Below are 14,115 nucleotides of genomic sequence, written 5' to 3'. Positions count from 1 at the left end.
AATCCCCGTCATCTGGAAGATTCTTAGCAGGATTTTCGGGAGTATTCCACAGGGATTTCTGGGAGAATTCCATTGGGATTTACAAAAGAATTCCAGAGGATTTGGGATTCCGAAAGAATCCCAAGAATTTGCACGGAAGAAAGTGAAGTGAAATAATAGATTTTTTTTGATTATAGTCTCAGGCGTCTTTCCGAGAGTATTCTAGAATAATAGGTATAATCTAAGACATTTTTCGGAAAGAATCTCAAAGGGATTTTGAAGAACTTTCAAAGAGTTTCACGGAAGAAATACTGAAGAATTACGAGGAAAATATCAGAATTTAAATAATAATTTCGATTGGATTTCCAGAAGAAATCCCGAGAAATTTTGTGAGAATCCCCGAACCCAGATTTTTAAAATAGATTCCATTACACTGGAAAGCAATCATTAAATCAATTTCGACAGAATTCCAGAATTTTACAGCAGAATCCTGAAAGGATTTCCATAATAACCCAAGATGGGTTTCTGGGATAGTCCAATAGGAAGTCCCAAGGAGGTTATTGGAAAAATCAGAGCGATCAAAGAAATAACTACATATAATAATTTCAGAAGGGTTTCTGAAAGAATCTCAGTGAATTTTCAAGATGTCCTCTAGCAACACAACTAATATATACTAATATTTACAACTCAATACTTAATTATAAATTGCGTTAAGGTGATTATAGAACAAAGCCACCCCTCAAATTTTCAAAAGCACAAGACTTGAGAACCAAACAGCTCTCACCGTTGAAAATTTATCCCATTAGTCACCACCAGCAAGCAAGCAGATTGATTGGTTTTCAACGCAAACTGTTGTCAGATTCTCCAGTCTTGTGCCCTTGTTTGGCTTCGTTTTATAATCACCTTAAGCTGAGTGTACGCCATCCAGTTTGGGGGCGGATTGACGGTATCGAAGTGGATTAAAAACAATTATAGGAGAACGTGTGGAAAATACATATGAACTGCGCAGAATACATCAGACCGATTTAGCATTGCTGTGCACTTCTAAAAGCATTTTATTTTTATTAAAATGTTTGATAATAGTAGAACGACAATGATCATCAGTTGATTTTCCGCTACTGTTTTTTTAAATCACAATTTTTATTTCTTTCCGTGCACGCGCTCGGGAAATGAATCTGGCCATGGTGCAACAACATTCGATGAATCCTATGCGACAAAAATTGTCGGCGCTATCCGTCAAATTCGCTCACCAAAGCTATTTTGGTGACTTTAACATCACAGCTTCAGTTTCATTCACTGGCCGCCGAGCGACGACACTGTTGTTTGTATTCCTCCCACTGATCGCGCTACGATGGATTCTCAAATTTCTCAAACTTTCAACACAAGCGCTTGGAAGAATGGTAGTCGGAGAACTGTCAAAACCTATGGAAAATAATGATCAAAAAAGTAGTGATAAGAAATCAAGTGTAAAGTGAATACACAACTTTTTGTGTTTCGTTTATCTTCCGTGGTGCTTCCTTTGCTTCAGGATTTCGTTTTTACTACCACTGAAAAAGAGCCATCTATTGCTTTTTCAGTTTTGAATATCGCCCTATTACGCAAACAGTGATGCTGACGGAGTGTGTTGGCAAAACATGCTCAAAGTGTACGATTAAAATTTTTAAAATGTTTGAAAATCCTATCTCCCATATGCTCCTTACCATCCTTACCATAAAAATAGTGTTGTGTGAAATTTTCAGCTTTCTAGGTGGTGATTTAAAGGTGGTTCAAAGACAATGTAGGTTTATATGGAAATTACTATGGAGAAATTTTGAGAAATGTTCCAATCACGCTAGTACTGTAATATAAGTAGAAACTTATCATCCCATATTGAAAACTCATTCTTCAAACCTTAATGAAGGATGTTGCTGAAGAAACAAATCCCTTTTGAGCTAATTTTGTTTGGTATTTTTGTACATGTTTGCAGGACTATAATCCCATATTAAGGTGAATAATAGCAAACAAACTCATGAATATTGTGTGGGTGCGAAAGGGTTAATTATAATCAGTGTACTCTGAGCTTAACTTCCAGTGGATGGCACTCAATATGAGTACCATCGCAGTAGGCACATGCAGGCAGAAAATATCAATTCCTCCTCTTTCGATTACCAACCGGCGTGGAGGTAAGACCTACTACGGCAATTACGGGTGATTCCTTTCTGGCAGGTATTTGGAATAACACAATGGCGATCCTTTGCCAGGCGTTGCTCATTAGGCAACAAAAATTTAGAACCGATTTAATATCCCAGAAAGGAATCACCATGGAATTGATTAAACTTGTCTCAATTATTAATTGAGCAAACACGACTGCGGAACACAATTTCATTGAGTAAGCGGACTCAAAAGTCGCGCAATGTAATAGCGGGCAAAATGGCCGCGCTTGGGAAAAAAGCGGACTGGAAAAAAAATGTCGCGCATTGAAATAGCGAGCTAAAAGCTGCACTAAGAAGAGGCGGACAAATAAATGTCGCGCATAAACAAAGCTACACAAAAAGGAAGCGGACCAAAGTCGCGCCGAATAATAAAAAAAAAAAAATTGCCAAAATAACTAGACCGAAAAGCGGACAAAAAAAAAAAAAAAAAAAATGTCGCGCACCGAAGTAGCGAGCAAAATAGCTGCGCTTAAATTTTGCAGACAGCATTCACTCAAGAGAGCGGGCGAAATTGCCGCGCAACGAAAATTCAGGCAATGATTAACCAACATTATAAAAAAGCGCTCCGTTTCCATGTCCAAATTGTTCCATAAATTTGTTTTATTTTTTGATTGCTTTAATGAAAACTAATGCTATTGCTTTGGATTATAATTACAGACTACGGTACAATACACCCAAGTTATTGAAGAGACTACTGCGGAATAATGGCTAACAACGGTAAATACGTTCGAACGACCGTTGCATCGGATGACGATGCGAATGACATCCCTGTCGAGACCGCGACCGCCGACCTGCCAGTCGGCCAATCTAGCAGCGTAACAACGGTCGATTCGGACACATCGAGTATCAGGGACGACAGTGAGAGCAGCAGCAGTTGCAGCACCTGCGATGAAAGAAGTGATTCCGACACTGACAACGACCATGGCGAAGAAGAGCATCCGAACCCGACCAGCGAAACAACCAACCCAACAGCTTACTCAATTTCTGAAACAGTTCCGACAGAACATTCGAATCCCGATACAATGGAGCACGTGCGTAATAATGAACGATTGGAGCGGATGGAGCAGATGATCGCGGGCATAAATGAAACATTAAGTGGTTTTGGATCCAATCCCACGCCAGCACGGAACAATCCCGATAATAGCTGGAGTCTACCGAATGAGGCAAGCGCAAACGTCGGCGAGAACGTCACTTCAAGCATTCGCTGGGATCACGTTAAACCGTTTCCAATCGGCATCCCAGCCAATAAAATGTGGGAGGAGTGGAACCGCTACATCGAAAATTTCGAAATAGCGGTTTCACTGAGCAACATGAACAACCCGGCCAAGCAAACGCAGTTGCTATATCTCTCCATGGGCACCGAACTGCAGGAAATAATGAAAGCTGCCAAACTACGCCCAAGTTTGGCCAAACCGGACTGTTACAGGGCGTTCGTCGCAAACATAAAGAACTATTTCCGCTCGATGACCGATACCGCGGCTGAACACGAGGCTTTCTCACGGATGAAGCAAGAAAGCGGGGAGTCAGCGGTCGCTTTTCATGCAAGGCTGATGTGCAAGGTCCCTGCGTGCAATTACAGCGGCGATGAAGACAAATTCGTGCATGCACAACTACTCAAAGGACTCAGGAATCGAGAGTTAGTTCGGCAAGCACGAATCCATCAATTCGATACAAATTGCATTGTGCAGTCAGCCACCAGGGAGGATGCTTTCGAAGCCGAGATCCGACAACAGGAGGGCTCTAACGTTTTCGAAGTCAGGAGAGCACAGGGTTACCCACCATCCACCCAGCGTAACCGAAAGCACCCGAATTTCGGTAGCCGTGCCGATGAACCACCGACCAAACAATACCGAAGCAATAACCTGAACCAACGATCCCAAGAAAATCGCCAACGGTGCACGCGTTGTTTTCAGTTCCGACACCGGAATGGGCAATGTCCAGCACTGGGCCGCAGTTGCAACCACTGTGGTAAACGGGGCCACTTTGCAGCTGCCTGTCGTCAGAAACGTGTTAATACTGTTAGATATGAGCAACATGATGGGCCTCTGGACAAACCAGCATTCTCCGATGAGGAGAAGCACGATGATAAGAAGCAGGTAATGAACATTTGATCTATAAAACCGTTGAACTGAATTTCATAAGAAGATAAAATAAAATAGCTGAAAAATAAAATAACACAACTTTAACATTATTTGCAATATCCTTTCCACCCTGTGTAGGAAGTCAATGCCCTTTCCTTAGAGGATGTCATGGTTGACTGTTCTATCGGATCTTTCACTTACATGCGTTTTCTAATAGACTCGGGTGCAGACGTCAACGTCCTTGGTGGGAAAGACTGGGAGAAATTGGAAAGAGAGGCTAGGATGGGCAAAGCAACGATTGAAATGCTTGAAAGTAGTTCAAGTAACGGACTACATGCTTACGGAACGCGTAAACCGATGACTGTTGAATGCACATTCAAAGCAAGCATCACGGCTAAAACTTCAAGTTCCTCGAAGTCCTTGAACGAAGCGATTTTCCACGTAGTACCCGAAGGGGCCAGGTCACTCCTCGGGCGATCCACGGCAAATGATTTGGGACTGCTACAGATCATCAACAATGTAAACTGCGACGACGACGGCATTTTTCCGATAATGCCTGGGGTGAAGGTGACATTCAGCATCAACAAAGATGTTCCACCCACTAAGAGCGCCTACTATAACGTCCCGGCTGCATATCGGTGAGTAATCAAAAATATATATGAGAAATAAATGAGGAAATAGAAACTACAGCACAACTATATATCGTAAATAGCAGATACCAACATACTTTGAAATATTAATATTATAGTACAAACCTTTAAATCTACCAATCCAAAAATCATCATGGCCTTACAATAACAATAATAATAATAATAGAATAAACTTGATTTGCATTGAACGTGAGAGTTGGGAACCGCTGATTTATAGAAGCCACATGAGAGATACTAGGATATCCAAATCTTGCGTCTGTTTAAATCTACCCTTATGCTATTACAGGGAAGCTGCACGCCAGAGACTACACGAAATGGAAACTCGGGGTATAATAGAAAAGGCCACGTCCGCTCCGAATTGGATTAGTGGCATGTCCGCTGTGGCCAAGGGCAAAAACGATTTCAGGCTTGTGGTCAATATGCGCGCCCCGAATCGTGCCATAAACCGCGAGTACTATAGACTACCATTGCTTGATGAGATGAGAACAAAGCTCCATGGTGCAAAGTACTTCTCGAAACTTGATTTAAGCAATGCTTTTTACCACCTTGAGCTATCGCAGGAGTCACGTGACTTGACCACCTTTTTGGCTGAGGATGGTATGTACCGTTTCACTCGCCTCATGTTCGGTGTGAATTGCGCGCCTGAAATTTTTCAGCGCGAAATGGTACGCATCCTAAAGGACGTTGAGAACGTTATAGTGTTCATCGACGACATTCTCATCTTTGCTAACACTCTCGATGAACTCTGAGCAACAGTCGCTAAAGTACTACGAATTTTGAGGGAAAATAATTTGACGTTGAACACAACCAAATGTGAATTTGACCAAACTAGGATCAAGTTTCTTGGCCATGAACTTGATGCTGATGGATTCCACATAGATAACGAAAAAATCAAAAGTGTCCACAGTTTCAGGGAACCATCTACCCTGTCAGAACTTTGCAGCTTCCTAGGGTTAGCGTCGTTCCTCAACCCCTATATTAAGAACTTTGTGAACACTTCGAGCCCATTGTGGACAGCAACTACGTCTAAGGAATGGTTATGGGGACAGGAACAAAGTAAAGCGTTCAATTCGATCAAACAGCAAATCATAGACTGCACGATTTCGTTGGAGTTCTTCTCCGAAAGCGATAAGACCATATTGTATACCGATGCTTCCCCGGTTGCTTTGGGCGCTGTACTAGTACAGCAAAGCACAAATAATGCAACAAGGGTAATAAGTTTCGCCTCTAAGGCTCTCACCCCAACCGAGAAAAGATATCCACAGAACCAAAGGGAAGCTTTGGGTGCGGTTTGGGCAGTGGAACACTTTTCCTACTTTCTGCTAGGTAGGAACTTCACGCTTCGTACTGACGCCCAAGGAGTCACCTTCATTCTCAATCGATCAAGAGAAGAATCGAAAAGAGCACTAACACGCGCCGATGGATGGGCACTCCGATTAAGCCCATATAATTATGATGTTGAATATGTCCGTGGTAGGGAGAACATTGCGGATTCGTCTTCAAGGCTTTATATCGGAGAAGACGCGCCTTTTGAAGAAGAGCATAGTCCCTGGGAGATAGCTGCAATAGAGGTAAATTCGTTGGAATTCCTAACGGAAGCAGACATTAAAAATGCCACTGATGAAGATGAAACACTTCTATCAGTAATCAACGCTCTGAACTCTGGTCATTGGCACAGAGACCTGCGCAAATTCCAAGCCATCGAAGAAGAGTTGAACGTTCTCAATGGAGTACTTTTGAAAACGGGTTGTGCGATAGTACCAAAATCGCTACAAAATCGAGCTCTGGAAGTTGCCCATGAAGGACATCCATCGACTGCCAAGATGAAAAGCATTATGCGGCAGCGGGTCTGGTGGCCAGGCATGTCGGGTGACATAAAAAAATGGGTGGAGTCTTGCAGAACTTGCTGCATAAACGGAAAACCGGAAAGGCCCACACCAATGGAAAGAGTGTTTGCCCCGAAGACTGCATGGGAATCAATAGCTTTAGACTTCAACGGTCCATATGCAAAGTATGGAGGAATACTGATCCTCGTCGTAGTTGACTATAGGTCAAGATATATGATGGCCCGTCCAATAAAATCCACCAGATTTGATTGTGTCCGGAAAATTCTTGACGATATATTCGAAAAAGAAGGTTACCCAAAAACCGTGAGGACCGACAACGGACCCCCATTTAACAGCGTTGATTTTCTGGAATACTGCAAGCAGCGAGATATTACACTGTCTTTCTCGACACCCCTTTTTCCACAGCAGAATGGTCTCGCAGGAAGTTGTATGAAGCTGGTGAACAAAGCTATGGCCACAGCTACTGCGAATAACACCAATTACATCGAAGAATTGAGGAATGCAATTAACGCCCACAACGCGGCCGAACATAGTGTGACTACGGTTCCGCCCGAGGAAGTCATGTACGGTCGAAAGATTAAGCGTGGTTTACCACTAATCCAGCGCGGGTAATCTGATTTTACCGATGAACAACTGGAACACAGCGACCGCAAAGAAAAGCTAGCAGGAAAGCACCGAGAGGACGAACGACGTGGTGCCCGGAAATGCAAACTAATGCCTGGAGATGAAATAGTAATTGAACGACAGAATCGAGCCAAAGGCGAGTCGCGCTTTTCGCCTACAAGGTACACCATCATTGAACAACGAAACGGAAGCCTCGTCCTAAACGACAATGACGGAAAGGTAACTAAGCGGCATGTATCACAGACAAAACGAATCGGACCGTGGCGTGATTCACATGGCCAAAAAGCAATCGTAAGTTCCACTAAACACATCCCAACCGATGGCGATACGAATGGCATTAATTCAGCAGAACCAGTACAACGTCCATCACGTGAAAGAAAGGTACCTACATTTCTGAATGATTATGTTCGATTGATTGATTGAGTTATAATGTAATAACGAGCAATAAAATAAAGGTAACTGATGACTATCGTAAAAAAACTTGATTAAAATAAATAAAAAAACGAAGGAATATCCAACATTTGCGGTGTATAACACACTTTTGAATCTGCCAAAATCATAGGAAAATGATTCTTTCGCACCCGTTTCCTTTTCTTGCTTTCTGTGTAAATAAACTAATCGAGAAAGCGCTAACTACAGCGATATTGCATATTGAACTTAAAGAGCACAGATCGTATTGACATCAGTCCACCAACTTTACACAGATGACACCCACGCTTTCGTATGTTTTTCTCCCGTTGGTTTTCTTGGTTGTTATTATAAATATGCAATTTATGCCGGAACAAATTGATTGAACTATGAAGAAATCAGAATCAAAACTTTGAACGGTTCAAAATAGAAAACAAAATTGGAAATGATTGACAGATGGAGATGACAGACACCGCGCTACTGTCTCGAAGAGGCTTTTTAATAGGCGTGCCTCATCGGCATGATCGGCACAAGTATCGTCGTTGTTTTTAAGGGCGGTTTGTAATTACACGGTAATCTCACGTTAACGAATCTTGAGTTCACAAAATCAGTCCATGGTCGATTGAGTAGGATCATCTGTGTAGTTTATTCTTCTCTATTTTTGTCCCTCCTTTTTAATCTATTATTTTTTGGAGAAGAGGGTGGATGTGTGGGTGCGAAAGGGTTAATTATAATCAGTGTACTCTGAGCTTAACTTCCAGTGGATGGCACTCAATATGAGTACCATCGCAGTAGGCACATGCAGGCAGAAAATATCAATTCCTCCTCTTTCGATTACCAACCGGCGTGGAGGTAAGACCTACTACGGCAATTACGGGTGATTCCTTTCTGGCAGGTATTTGGAATAACACAAATATCTTTTCTGCTATCCGTCGGATTGAATTTCTCTCTTCAGCAAATTTCTTTATTATGGTTTGAAGAATTAATTTTTACTATGGGATAATAAGTTTGTACTTACATTACAGTACTAGCGTGTTTGGAACATATCTCAAAATTTCTCCATAGTAATTTCCATATAAACTTACATTGTCTTTGGGCCACCTTTAAATCACCACCTAGAAAGCTGAAAATTTCACAGAACACTATTTTTATGGTAAGGATGGTAAGGAACATATGGGAGATTGGAGTCTCAAACATTTCTAAATTGTGAACCGCCCTAGTACACAATTTGGCTCTTTTTACCTTATAGCATGGGTACACAGTTCGAACGAAACGTGCAAATTTCTATGACTTATAATGCACATAATTGGAGCGTGCCATATCATGGATATATCATGTAAACTTCAATTATGTCTCATGTAATCAAGCAGGATCCTGTTGGATTACGTGACATATAACACATTTTTACATGATTTCGAACTTAAATTTACATGACTTTATGTTTACGTTGCGTAAATGAAAATTACATGACGTGTAATCTTCATTATTTTTAACAGTGTATCTTTGGAACGGGCCGACGAGCAGATGACGGAAATCGATGTCCGAAGTTGTTTTGGAATCCAAGATGGCGACTTCCAAAAATACCCATATTATGTGATTTTCAAGTAATTTTCACAGACCGGAAGCCACCATCTTGGATTCCTAAATAACGGCGTACACTGTTTTCCGTCATCTACCCGTCGGCCCCATTCCAAAAATACCCATATTGCATAGGTTTTGAAGGGATTTTTACAAACCGGAAGTCGCCATCATGGATTCTAAATTGGCGTCAGACATCGATTTCCGTTACCTACTCGTCGGTCGGTTTCAACAATTTTTCCATATTTTTCAATAGAAGCTCGCCACATTTAGTAGGTACCCGATGAGCCACACAAATAGTGTGTGTTCTCCATTTTCCATCAACACTTTGTGTCGAAAGATGCATTGTAGCGAGAGCAGAAACACAAAGAGGCCTCAAAGAGGTAAAAACCAGTGAGAAAGTGTAGCTGTCGCGCTGCACTCAAATTCATGATCAACACAAAGTGCAAACTCTTTGTGTTTTTCTGTTTGCACTGAGGAGATGCCAGCTCTGGGAGGACGGGAGAACATCTAAGATAGGCCCAACCATCAATATTTCCAAAATGAAATACATATTTGCAGATAAAGGTAGAGGTAACAATGATGTTTTCCGTGTAAGGAAAAGACGTGTTGCGGCTGCACTGCCCATAACTGCATATTTCTCGCATAACCTGTGATCTTGCCCTAAAATCCATTGGTAACCGAGTGTGTAGCTCCGTGTTTCTAAGCAAATTAATGGTCCAGGATGAACACAAATTATGCGAGATTTGTAACATTCGACAAAAGTAGGCATTGAGTAAATGGAATACAGTGGGATTCCGTTTTTGGCATGCTCCGTTTTTGGCATGCTCCATTTTTGGCACCCCCCGATTTTGGAAATAAAATGGATCCGTTTTTGGCAACATATTTTAATAACATTGAAATTTGTAATTTTTTGGGTATTTATTTTTTCTTTAGGTTCAATCATCTGAAAAACAAATCAGCTGAACGTTTACCGCATTCCAAAGCTCAATTTTTATCGATATTCCCCCAAATCGCACCAACTGATAGAGGTCTCGTATGCGCCTATTTATTGCAAGATGGTCATGTGTTCGCAATGTTTCACAAAGTCATCAATATCTATGATTATCTCAACTAGAGCTCCAACCTCTCAGGCATTCACGTTATTTGACCAGCCCACTTGGGTACGCCGATATGTAATAACATTTTTTTTTTCTAAATTGTAACAATTCGTTTGAACAAAGCACAAGCATTTACACAAAAGCAATAAAAAGTCTATGACTCACACAGAGTTTCTATTAGAGATGTACCGAATATTCGGCCGGCCGAATATTCGGGCCGAATATCTGGATTATTTTGATTTTGCCAAATATTCGGTCTGCCGAATAGTGAAATCCGTTATTCGGCCGAATAGGCCGAATAGTGGCCGAATAATAACAAAATAAAATAAAATGTAAGAAAACATTATGTTTCACACAAAGGAAAACGTAAAAAAATCAAATTTGTTGGATTCCATGGAGATTTTTTCCGTTCTACTTACGGCATTAAGCCGACTACAGTCAGGGCCATCCATACTTTGATGTTTTTTGCGGTACTTCAAAGACACGAACACAATAATGCTTCCAGTAGACATAACATTTGAAGGAAGCACCACACTAGACAACAGACTAGCATGCAACGACCAGTGGAACAGTCGGAAAACGTTGCTGACGAAAATTTTTCCGGACTTAAGCTGGAATCGAACTCAACCTCCTTGGATCGATACGGCAATATACTTGGTAACACTAACCGAACGGCCACGAAGCCCACACGATCACGTTCTTCCGTTATTATGCGAGTCAGTGGTCTGCGGTATATTTGTTCCAATTTCTATAGGAATCAAGTGAAGTGCAAACCGAGTTTCTTTTAAAAAATGAAATGCATAAAAATACCATCAATTGTTAATTAATAATAAGATACAACACCCTAACTTCAGACAAACAAATCCTCAGAACTTTCTTTCACCACTAGACTATAACAAAAGTTTTTACAAGTGCGGATACGCTATAGTGCGCAATGGCATCAAAATGGATAGGTGTCTTCGGGGGACTTATTCTTCGTAAAAATCAGAGAATAAGAACTCTTAAGATACCAACATGATTCGATGCAATCCTGCACTTTTATTCACACTTTCGTCCTCACACTTCACACTTCGCAGCCCAGTAGGGAAAGAAATACACAATAAGATTATTGTAATTTCTTCAAACGATTTTAAAAGCACAATAAAACGATCATTCCGTTCAATTCTTCTCCTTGGGAGCATTTCCTATTGAAAAAAGTAGCTTTTTTTGTTGTCGATCAATATTAAAAATATAGTTTTCGGGAAATTGTACGAACATATGGGTGTCATTCGGTCAAATATTAAGGTTTTATTTGGCCGAATATTGAGTCATTATGTTCGGCCGAATATTCGTTTGGCCGAATAATAATATTTCACCTATTCGGTATTCGGCCGAAAGCCGAATAGTAAAAACTGTAGTGTACAGGTTGTCATACGAATCTCGATATGATCAAGGATGCGGATCGCATAAAATGATAAAAATGTTCTTAACGATATCCTGGTGATCCCAAGCTGGGTCAAGGAGTTTTCTTATTGGATTCTGTAGATTCTCTACAAGATCCTATAGTATGTAGCCTTCTGAAAATTTTCAACGGATTCTTAAGGATACTGAGCAAAATCTGAGTGTTCCTATCGGGCATTAGGTATTGCTTCTGAGAATGTAGTTATTAGGCGTTTCCTTGCAAACTCCTAAGATTTCAAAGGCGTCCTGTGAACTTCTAGTGAAAAAATGTGAATATTTAGTTTTATTTCAAAAATTTCTGGCGAAATCTTGAGGATTCTGAATAGGTTTCTGAATTTGGAGATTGCTAGGGGTAATCTGCAAGAACCATTGAATTTCATCGGAGACTTGAGAATTCTAAGCGATATCCTCAAAATTTTTGGCAAGTTCTTGGCTAGATGTCAAATCCTTTCTGAATCCTACACAAGATCCTGTGGATTCCTACCGAGCTTCTTCAGAGTTCTAGAGGGTTCCTCTGGACTCTTCGCGGACATCTGAAGATTCTTATCTTTTACTTCATAGCGGGATTCTGTAAATTTCTGTTGAATTCATATGGTTGGTTAACATACAAGCTCAACTTCTAAAACACAAATAAAAATAATTTCAAATTGAAGTGATATAAAGTTATTTGTGTATAAATTGTGTATTTTTTGTGTGAATATGGAAAATTTGATTGAATATCAATTATCATATTTTTTGTGTACAGCAATTGATTTCAACTGTTTCTGTATGCAGTTTTGACTGTAGTCAATAATATGATATAAGATGCCTTAAATGTATGTGAAAACCATTTTCAATTACCGAATATTGTCTTTGTTCAATAAATTCGAAAAACAAAAATTATTTAGTTTTATTAAACGTAGAACTACTTTCGAAAAACACGTTTCTAATGAAATGTGTTGAATATCTGTATCCTTACTCTATTTTAAGGTATGGACCAGTTATTGAATAAAGGTCACTTATGCGATTATTGCTTTTGCTTGGCATATGTGTAACAATGATATACATTTTATAAGCTTAATGTAACTCATTGAAGATATTTCAGCAGTGAAAAGTGTGTGGAATGTTTATAACAAATAATTTGACGGGTCCATAATTTCATAGTATAGCCAATGGCCATATCCAAAGGAAATCTCCTTCGAAGTGGACCGTTAGGAAGTCTGACCATCATTTGGTTCCATAATAATGGTGTTACTACGTTCAAATGATTTTCTAGAAATTGAAAGAATGGGTTCCGATTTTGGCACGGTTCCGTTTCCGGCAACTGAAAATTTTGACTTTCTTGCCAAAAACGGAATCCCACTGTACCAACTTCTACCCGTAACGCGAGTAGATCACCTTTTCGAGGTGCGTTACCAATCTACCAAATTGTACTCTTACTGTATCTGTTCTTGTGAATACTTATAAGTTACGGTCGGAAGAGTATAAGAGAGTAACAAGCCACTAAGACCCACCTATTTGTCCTAGATGATGAGGAGGTCAACGTGGAAAAATGGCTCAATCAGCATCTGAGGTTGGTTTCAACGCATGAGACAATTTCTTTCCAAGTTCAAGAGTTTATCTTTCGATATCTAGGAGGGAAACTATTCCGAATCAGTGGAGTATCAGACCTCTTAACTTCTAAAATAAGCTTTTTGTTTCAAGGAATCTAAATGTCTCATGCGATGAAACCTGTTCACAGTTTCAAAAAACGACTTTGAACCTTATAAGTAGAAGCAATAATTTGATACGCTAGAGTACCGATGCATGGTCAAAATCAGTATCATTCAACCAGCTTAGTGGCCGAACCTGATTAAGGGGCGCGCCTTGAGAGTTTAATGGTGACAAACTGTTTTCTCTAAAACGTATAAATAGCGGTATTTTTTTCTAACGAGGCTCTATGCAAAATGGTAAAGCATGATATTTGTATAAAAAACGACTACTTCATTATTTCTCAATAGTAATGGAGTAGAACGACATGCACTAAACAATGGAACGGGTATACCACAAAAGATCAAAGAAAACTGATCGCAGTAGTTCATCCCGAACAGAAACAGAAAAAAGTTCTTTTTTCGGCTTATGAAAGCTCTGACATTCATTCATAACCCTTCAAATTTTCATTGAAATCGGATTACTAGTTTCAGAGATATAATTGGAAGAATTTTCTAAAGTACTGGAAAAAAAATTTTTCTCTGAAG

This window comes from Aedes aegypti, chromosome 2, assembly GCF_002204515.2.
Source record: "Aedes aegypti strain LVP_AGWG chromosome 2, AaegL5.0 Primary Assembly, whole genome shotgun sequence".
NCBI classification, from domain to species: Eukaryota; Metazoa; Arthropoda; class Insecta; order Diptera; family Culicidae; genus Aedes; species Aedes aegypti.
The sequence above is the reverse complement of the archived record's forward strand: the minus strand, read 5'-3'. Positions refer to the sequence as shown.